Genomic DNA, 9,533 nt, shown 5'->3' with positions numbered 1-9,533 from the left:
GCTCGCCTCTTTCCTTGACGACAGAGATGGGGTCTGCAGGGCAAGGTGGCCCTTAGGGTGGGGTTGGGAGGACCACGGGCCTGGGCTTACCTCCTAAAACGAGATGGAGGTCAGGACTGCAGCTGGGGCGAGGGTGGAGCCACGGACACGGGCGGAGCCTGCCGCCCTCCGCCACGTACAGCCCCGCCTGTATCGCAGGACATCCCCAGGCTAGGAACTCCAACAGCCCCACAGCCGCCCCCGTGGGTGGGGGGAGAGTGGCGCCCACAGGCGGGTCAGGGCCACCCCGTGCCCACTCAGCCCGCAGGCCCGCCCCCTGACGATTGGCAGGGGCTGAACCACCCCTCAAGCCCCAGGCTCCCACTCCCCTACCCCAGCCAGGCCCGGTCCCCTGCCCAAGGGCCCCCTGGAGACCCCTGTCTGCCCCAGGTGTCCCCTCCCCATCAAGGCACCCGGGAGGGTGGGGGACCAAGGTCCCAGCTCTGGCTGGGGCCCCCTCTCCCCGTCCCACAAGCTCCTGCTTCCCATGCCTGGACCATCCAGGGGTCCCCTGGTCCACGCACAGAGACCCCAGCGGGACCCAGGGCCACCCCAGGAGTCCTTGCCGCCTGGAGCTGGGATGGCGGATTTGCTGGCGGCGGGTGCGGGGAACTGACCGGGTGCAGGCTCCCCCAAGACTCCTCAGCAGCCCGGGCCGCCCCAGATGGCGGAAGCAGAGGCCCACACAGAGGCAGCGGCCGTGCTTCTCTCCAGGACCAAGGGTGTGCAGGGCCACAGGGGACGGGGAGGGGAGGGACACGCTCTGGTCCCAGCTGCCCCACTGTCCAGTGTGCACCGCCACCAAGTGGTGGCAACACTCAGCGCCCGCTTCTGAGCTGGACCTTACCTCCTGCCTCCACATCAGGATCTGGAACCACACCCGGAGCCCCATGGCCCAGCAGGCCCGCCGCCTTGGCCATGGACCAAGTAAGACTGCCCCCCCCCCCCGCCCGCCAAGCGGGAAACCCCATCCTCACCCCTGCCCCGGAGAGACGTGCGGATGCGCTCAGGCCCCGGATGAGGGATGACTAGGGTCACCCCCGCCAGGGCTCACAGCTTAGCTGGGACGAGCCTTTGGACATCTGTGTACCTCATTCATTCCTTAAGCGGGTACTGAGCGCCCACTGGGTGCCACCCTGTCCCAGCACTAATAACAAACAGCACTGGCCCCGGAGCGGGGGAAATACCTGGGTCTGCCCTGAACTGCGGGGCTTCTCAGGTCAGGATTTTCAGCCCTAAACCCCAGGCAGACAGGGCCATCGGCCACCCTACCTGGAGCGGACCTTTGCCTGGGGAAGACAGACCACAAACAGCTGAATATGTAACTTATAACGGGGTGCCCAGTGCCAGTGCGAGAAGAAGGAGGTCAGGAAAGCAAATAGGAAGTGTGGAAGGGCTGCCGTTTAGAGGAGTGTGGTCCCGGCAACGCGTGAGTCTGGTTCTAACAGGATGGACAGGTGAGGGGCTGTGGCAGGCAGGTGGGGCCATGGGGTGCCCTGGCTTGGATACGGGGGTACGAGTCAAATAGACCAACGTTCCTCAGTGTCTGGAGTTGGGGCTCCATGGGCTGGGACGGAAATGTAGCAGCAGGAGCTGGTGTTTGCACGTGGTAAGTTTGAGCTGCCTCTGTTCGCCAGTGCTTCTGTAGGGCCTTCTGGGTATCACTCCCTCAGTGAACAAAACAGACACAGATCCCTGCCCAAGGCAGAGAAGAGAGGCATAAACATTAAAAAAAAAAGAGTAAATTATCTAGGACATAAAAGGTTTATTCAGAAAGAAAAATTGGAGCAGGTTAAGGGAAGGAGATGGTCTTGGGGGCAGAGTGGCAGGCTGGGTCTCACGCCAAGACAGGAAGGAGATGGAGCTGGTGGACCAACAATTAAAGCCCAGTGAGTCAGACTTCCCTGGTGGCGCAGAGGTTAAGAATCCACCTGCCAATGCGGGGGACACGGGTTCGAGCCCTGGCCCGGGAAGATCCCACATGCCACGGAGCAACTAAGCCCGTGCGCCACAACTACTGAGCCTGTGCTCTAGAGCCCGCAAGCACAGCTACTGAGCCCACGAGTCACAACTCCTGAAGCCCACGTGCCTAGAGCCCGTGCTCCGCAACAAGAGAAGCCACTGCAATGAGAAGCCGCGCACGCAACGAAGACCCACCGCAGCCAAAAATAAATAAATAAAATAAATAAATTTATTAAAAAAACCCCAAAAACCCAGTGAGTCCTTCCACAAGGGTAGAAAGGGATAAAACAGTTTTATTATTGGATGAGCATTAAGAGACTGCAAAGACAAAAACCTCACCCTTTATATGATCCAGGCAGGTACAACCCATTCCATACGGGATCTCAAGAAAAATAACTGAACTCGAGCCTATTTTGTGTGATAATAACGCAGCCGCCCCAGCTTCTCTGATTCCTGTTTGCATGGAACGTCTTATTCCATCCTTTTACTTTCAACCTCTTTGTGTCTTTGTATGTAAAGTGAGTTTCTTGTACACAGCAAGTGTACAAAGGTGGATCGCCTTTGCCAATATCTGTCTTTTAATTGGAGACTTTAACCCATTTAAAGTTTTAAAAATATATATTTTATTTACTTACTTATTTTTGGCTGCGTAGGGTCTTTGTTGCTGCGTGCAGGCTTTCTCTAGTTGCCGTGAGCGGGGGCTACTCTTCGTTGTGGTGCATGGGCTTCTCATTGCAGTGGCTTCTGTGGCTGTGGATCATGGGCTCTAAGTGCATGGGCTTCAGTAGTTGTGGCGCACGGGCTTAGTTGCTCCGCGGCATGTGGGATCTTCCCGGGCCAGGGCTCGAACCCGTGTGCCCTGCAGTGGCAGGCAGATCCTTAATGACTGCACCACCAGGGAAGCCCTCCATTTACATTTAAAGTGAATACTGAGGGACTTCCCTGGTGGTCCAGTGGGTAAGACTCTTTGCTCCTAACGTAGGGGGCCTGGGTTCGATCCCTGGTCGGGGAACTAGATCCCACATGCATGCCACAACTGAGTTTGCATGCCACAACAGAGACCCTGCGTATCGCAACTAAGATCCGGCACAGCCCAAATAAATAAATAAATATATTTTTTAAAAATAGAGTGAATACTGAAAAGAAAGGACTTACTTCTACCATAGCTATTTGTTTTCTTATATGTCTTATATGGTTTTTGTCCCTCATTTCTTCTATTACTGCCTTTTGGGTATTTAGTTGATTTTTTGTGATGTACTATTTTGACGTCCTTCTTCTTTCCTTTTCTGTATTTTCTTACTGGTTTCCTTGGGAGTTACAATTAAAATCGTAAACTTATAAAAACCTAGTTTGAATAATACCAATTTGGTTTCAGTAGTAAACACTCTGCTCCTACACAACCACAGCCCTCTGCTGTTGTTGTCACAGATTCATCTTCATCTATTGTGTGTCCGTTAACATAGATTTATAACTATTGTTTCATGCATTTGCCTTTTAAATCATACGGAAAAAAACAGAGGAGTTACAAACCAAAACTGCAATAACACCAGCTTTCAGCTTCTCCCATGCAGTAACCTTCACTGTATTCTGTACTTTCTCGTGGTTTTGAGTTACTGTCTAGTGTGTTTTCATTCAGCCCCAAGGACTCTCTTTAGCATTTCCAGTAGGGCAGGAAATGAGCTCCCTGAACTTTTACTTATCTGGAAACATCTTCCTTCCTTCATTTCTGAAAGATAGTTTTGCTGGATATAGAATTCTTGGTTGACAGGTCTTTCTTTTTCTTCAGGACTTCAAATATGTCCTCCCACTGGCTTGTGTTCTCCAAGGCTTCTAATGAGAAGTCTTCTGGAAGGCTTGTTGAGGATTTCCATGGAAAGGCCAGAAGGGCTGCGGTGGCAGAGGCCCCAGCGTGCGCACAGTGGGCATAAGGAGAGGCTGGGTGAGGACGCTGGGGGGGTGGGGGGTGGTGGTCAGAGCTGAGGAGGGGAGGAGAGTTTCCAGGAAAGGATCGACTGTCACCAGGCTGCGGGCCAAGCGAGGGGAGCTCTGATCATGGCCATCTGGAGACAGGAACTCACCTTGACGAGATGAGCCCTGGGGGGGAAGGCCGACTGCAGAGGGCTCTCGGAAGGAGGGTGGGGGGACACTCCCTGAGTTTAGTCAGGAAGGAACAAAGAAATGGTCGATGCCTCAGAGTTGCTGGGCTCTGACGTGTTTGGCAGTTGGGGGGTTTCTAGCTTGCAGGAGCGACAACTCATGTCGGGGGGCCGGGCTGCAGCTGCGAGCTGGGCTCTGCGCTGAGGAGGGCGGAAGGGCTTGTCCCCGGCTGGTGGTCTCTGCCCCTGGAGGTCGAGCAGAGGCCAGGGTTTGGGTGTCCAGCTTGGGCCACCAGAGGAAGGGGAGGCAGCTCGGCAGGCAGGGCGGGGAGACGGGTCCTGGCAGTGGGGCCTCCGGACAGCAGCGCCTGGGCCTCGGCGGCATCTGCACCTCTCGGGGCAGCTGTGCGCGCCCACCTCGCCAGCCCCCAGCAACAGGTTCCCACATTCACCCTCTTCGAGCCAAAAAGCGAAGAGCTGTCAGTTCCCGCAGAACCTTCATGAGTACAGCTTCCAATAAGATTCTGATGATTTTAATGGTATTTTAAACGGCTGCTTATTACTTTGAGGCGATTGACTCTTTTTTTCTAAAACTCTTCGTGTGCACGTTTAAACATACTTTTTCTACGTTTCTCTGGGCGCCACTGAGCACAGCCTTAGGACAGGACACAGTGGGCCGTGGCGGCAGACGCGGACGCGAGTCAGGCTGGGGAGTGGGCCCCAGGTTGGGCGAGCCGAGGGGAAGATGCAGCCTCTGGGCGTGCGGTGTGCGGGGAGCGGGGCGGCGCATTCCGGGGCACGTCTGACCCCAGAACTTGGACGCAGCAGTGACCACTGGGGAGGGCGTGTGTCCAGCCGGCTGGGGAAGAGGCGCTGTGGGTGAAGCAGCCGAGAGCTCGCGGTGAGGGGCGCACCTGCCTCTCCAGCGGGACCAGTGTCACTTGGCGCCTCGGGCGAGGGTTCTCCGCAGCTCTGACCGCCCCAGCGCCCGCAGCGCTCCCAGCCCTTGCGCCCCAGGAGCCTCCGGGGATCCGCCGGGTGCGAGCTCCGCGAAGAGCCAGCGGGATGGGCGGGGGGGCGGGGCCGGCCGCTAGGATACCCCGCCCCCAGTCTCAAAGTCTGGTCTCCGCCCGGTCCCCGCGGCGGGCTGGGGAGGGTCGCGCTTCCTCCGGAGGTCGGCGGCTGGGGCGCAGGTGGGGTGCGGAGAGGGAGCAGCTGCGGGGCGGGCCCGTCGGAGGAGGGAGGCTGCCCCGGGGGACGAGGCTGGGGCTTGGCCTACACGCCCTGGAGGGCGAGGGGCAGGGCGGCCCCGGGAGGCCTCCGGGAGCCGGATAGGGGTGGGGGGTTAGGGAGGGGCTGGGGAGCCTGGCTGCCCCTCCGCGGCAGGTTAGGGACGGGGCTCCAGGGCCCGCGTCTTCTGCCCCCCGTCCCGCCCCGCTGTGGCTTTTATTGGGGGGAACATCTTTAAGGACACCTCCCTCGTCTTGGGTTGCAAGGCTCTGTCTCGCCTTTGACCCACTCAGGAGGGACCCCACGACCATCCTCCCGGCTCCCGGGCGCATGCGCCAGACTGTGCGACTGGGTGCCCCGAGAAAGCGCGGCCGTCGCCCCTCGCCCCCAGCAGGAGAACTCGCTGCGAGGAGAAAGCCCGGGCGCGCGTAAAAATGGCCTGAAACATACATTTTAAAAATATTTTGTTCATCTAATTTTTAATTGTCACATAGTAAAACTGACTTTTTAAAATTTAATTTGTATTTTATATTGGAATATAGTTCATTTACAATACTGTGTTAGTTTCAGGTGTACAGCAAAGTGATTCAGTTTATATATATATATATATATATTCTTTTTCAGATTCTTTTCCCATATAGTTTATTACAGAATATTGAGTAGAGTTCCCTGTGCTCTACAGTAGGTCCTAGTTGATTATCTATTTTATATATAGTAGTGTGTATATGTTAATCCCAAACTCCTAATTTATCCCCTCCATTAAAAATTGACTTTTTAATTTTGGTGGACAGTTCTCTGAATTTTAACACATGCGGATAGCCGTCACTGTAACAGGTTACAGTTACATCACCCCGAAACCTACCCCCTGCCATGCCTTTCGGGCACACTTCCTCCACCCATAACCTCTGGCAACCACTGATCTGTTTTCCACGATGGTAGGTTGGTCCTGTGGATGGAAACAGATAGAAGGCCATCTTGGGGGACTGGCCTCTCTCACTCTGTAATGTCTTGCGATTCATCTGGGAGGTTGTGTGAATCCACAGTTTGTTTCTTTCGTGACTCGGCAGTATTCCATGGTCTAGATCACCACAGTCCGTCCATCCATTCACCCACTGAGAGATGTTTGGGTTGTTTCCAGCTGTTACAAACAAAGCCACCACCAGTGTTCACGCACAGGTTTGTGTGTGAACACACGTTTTCACTTCTCTAGGACAAACGCCTGAGGTTGCGTTGCTGTTTCCCACGGTAAGCATATATAGTTACCTGCATAAGAAACTGAGAAAGCATCTCCCAGAGTGGACGCACCGCTTTGCCTTCCCAGCATCCGCATCCCAGAGTTCCCGTTGCTTCACATCCTCGCCAGCACTTGGTATTGTCAGTGTTTCTCCTTTACTCGTTCTGAGAAGCACGCAGTGCTCTCTTATCAAGGTTCTAGTTTGCGTTTCTGTCGTGGCTAATGGTGCTAAGCATCTTTTCATGTGCTTAGTTGCCATCTATACATCCCCTTTGGTGAAGCGTCTGTTCAAGACCTTTTGCATTTGTAGTTACATCCTTTTTTTTTTTTTTTTTTTTTGCTACACTGCGCAGCATGCAGGATCTTGGTTCCTTGACCAGGGATCAAACCCATGCCCAAAGTCCCAACACCTTTCCTATTTGTAAATTGTGTTGTTTTCTTAGTGCTGAGTTTTGTGGGTTTTTTTTTTTTTTACATCTTTATTGGAGTATAATTGCTCTACAATGGTGTGCTAGTTTCTGCTTTATAACAAAGTGAATCAGTTATACATATACATATGTTCCCATATCTCTTCCCTCCTGCGTCTCCCTCCCTCCCACCCTCCCTATCCCACACCTCTAGGTGGTCACAAAGCACCGAGCTGATCTCCCTGTGTGTGGGGTTTTCTTAACTTTTTTTAAACTGTCTTTATTTTTAAATTAATTAATTTATTTATTTTTGGCTGAGTTGGGTCTTCGTTGCTGCGCGCGGGCTTTCTCTAGTTGCGGCGAGCCGGGGCTACTCTTCGTTGTGGTGCGTGGGCTTCTCATTGCGGTGGCTTCTTTTGTTGCGGAGCACGGGCTCTAGGCACTCGGGCTTCAGTCGTTGTGGTATGTGGGCTCAGTAGTTGTGGCTCGCGGGCTCTAGAGCACAGGCTCAGTAGTTGTGGCGCACGGGCTTAGTTGCTCCGCGGCATGTGGGATCTTCCCAGACCAGGGCTCGAACCCGTGTCCCCTGCATTGGCAGGCGGATTCTTAACACTGCACCACAAGGGAAGTCCTCAAATTGTTTTAGTCATTCCCGTTTCATTGCCCTTCCATGTAAATTCTAGAACTGGCTTGTCTACATCTACAAAACAGTCTTCCTGGAATTTTGGCTGGTAATGTGTGAAATCTGCAGGTCGCTTTGGGGAGAAACGACATTTTTACTATGCTGAGTCTTCAAATCCATGAACATGATAAGTCTTTCCATTTGTTTAGATCTTTCTGATGTTTCCAACAGCCTTTTGTAGTTTTCAGCACACAGCATACATGTTTTGCTAAATTGACACCTAGACATTTTAATGTCTATTAAGTGGGAGCTATTATAAATAGCAACTTTCTTAAAATTTTGGTTTCCAATTATTCACTGCTTATATACAGGAATAGGATTGACTTCTTTGTGTTGATCTTGTATCCTGCAACCTTTCTAAACTCACTTATTTGTTCTAACAGTTTGGTTCTTTTTTAAAAAATAGATTCCCTGGGATTTTCTACATAGATAATCGTGTTGCTAGAAAAAAGGACAGTTTTATTCTTCCTTTCCAGTTCGTATGCTGTTATTTCCTTTTCTTGGTCTATTGCACTGGCTACAAATGCTGGTACTGTGTTGAATAAGAATGACAAGATGGGCATCCTTGACTCGATGCTGATCTTCGGGGAAAAAGCCTTTCACAGTAAGTCTTCCACAGAGAGTATGATATTAGCTGTAGGATTTTTGTTGATGCTCTTTATCAAGTTACAGAAGTTTGCTAGGTGTGGAAACCTGAATTGACGTTTCTTTTCTTGCAGTGCTCAGAAAAATGTTGTATTACCAATACTTCTTTCTGGTCTCTACGATTTCTGAAGAGAAGCCCAGTCATTCAAATCCTAGCTCCTCTATAGGTAATACATAACTTTTCTCTGGCTGCTCTTAAGATTTTTCCTTTGTTTGTAGTTTCCAGCAATTTGATATTGAAGCGTCTTGGTGTGGATTTCTTTCAGCTTATCCTGGATGGGATTAGCCCTGCTTCTTCAATTGTAAGTTTATATCTTTCACCAAACTTGCAAAGTTTTCAGTTATTATTTCCTCAAAATATGTTTTCAGCCCCACAGTCTTTCTCCTTTCCTTCTGGGACTCCAGCACCACAAATATAGCCCTTCGTTGTGGTCCCATGGGCCCCTGAGACTCTGTTCAGTTTTTTAAATCTTTTTTCTATTTTTCAGATTAATTTCTTTTTTTTTTTTTTTCTGGCCACACCACACAGCTTGTGGGATCTTAGTTCCCTGACCAGTGATTGAACCTGTGCACTCGGCAGTGAAAGCGCTGAGTCCTAACCACTGGACCACCAGGGAGTTCCCACAGATTCATTTCTATTGATATATCTTCGAGTTCATTGATTCTTTCCTCTGTCATCTCCATTCTGCTATTGAATCCATCTAGTGAGGGTTTTTTGTTTTGTTTTAGTTATTGAATTTTTCAGTTCCAAAATTTCTATTTGCTTGTTTATATCTTTCTATTTCTTTGCTAAGTTTTTCTGTGTTAGTGTTTTGTCAAGACTGTTTGCAATTTGTAGTTCAAGTATTTTGATATAATCTGCTTTAACGTCCCTGTCAGATGATTCAAACATCTGTGTCATCCCACCGTTGGCGTCTATTGTCTTTTCTTATGTGAGTTGAGATTTTCATGTTCTTCTTATACCAAGTGATTTCGGTTTCTACCCCGGACATTTGAGTATTATGGGTCTCCCCCTGCCCATGGAGAATGTTAGTTTCCTGTGGGCTCTGGTTCCAATGTCCAATCGATATTCAATGTTTGCTGTTCTAATCAGGTCTGGCCCCATGGGCACCACCTAGTACTCACTCTGAGACCTGGGTGGAGGTCTACCTGTCAGATCAATTTTCCAAGTATTTGATATGCTAATTAGGATCAGATCCACGCACTCGGATTAGGGGTGACAGCGGGAGTTTAAATTT

At 51.2% G+C, this 9,533-nt stretch overlaps 1 non-coding gene across 1 annotated transcript; it reads left to right on the top strand.

Moving 5' to 3' along the window:
• The first annotated feature begins 2,940 nt into the window (after positions 1–2,940).
• Positions 2,941–3,013, top strand: TRNAR-CCU (transfer RNA arginine (anticodon CCU)). The gene has a single exon. It is a non-coding gene; the product is annotated as a tRNA-Arg (tRNA).
• The last annotated feature ends 6,520 nt before the right edge of the window (positions 3,014–9,533 follow it).

This window comes from Pseudorca crassidens, chromosome 11 (assembly GCF_039906515.1).
Source record: "Pseudorca crassidens isolate mPseCra1 chromosome 11, mPseCra1.hap1, whole genome shotgun sequence".
NCBI lineage: Eukaryota > Metazoa > Chordata > Mammalia > Artiodactyla > Delphinidae > Pseudorca > Pseudorca crassidens.
Note: the sequence above shows the minus strand (reverse complement) of the source record. Positions and strands in the feature narration are given on the sequence as shown.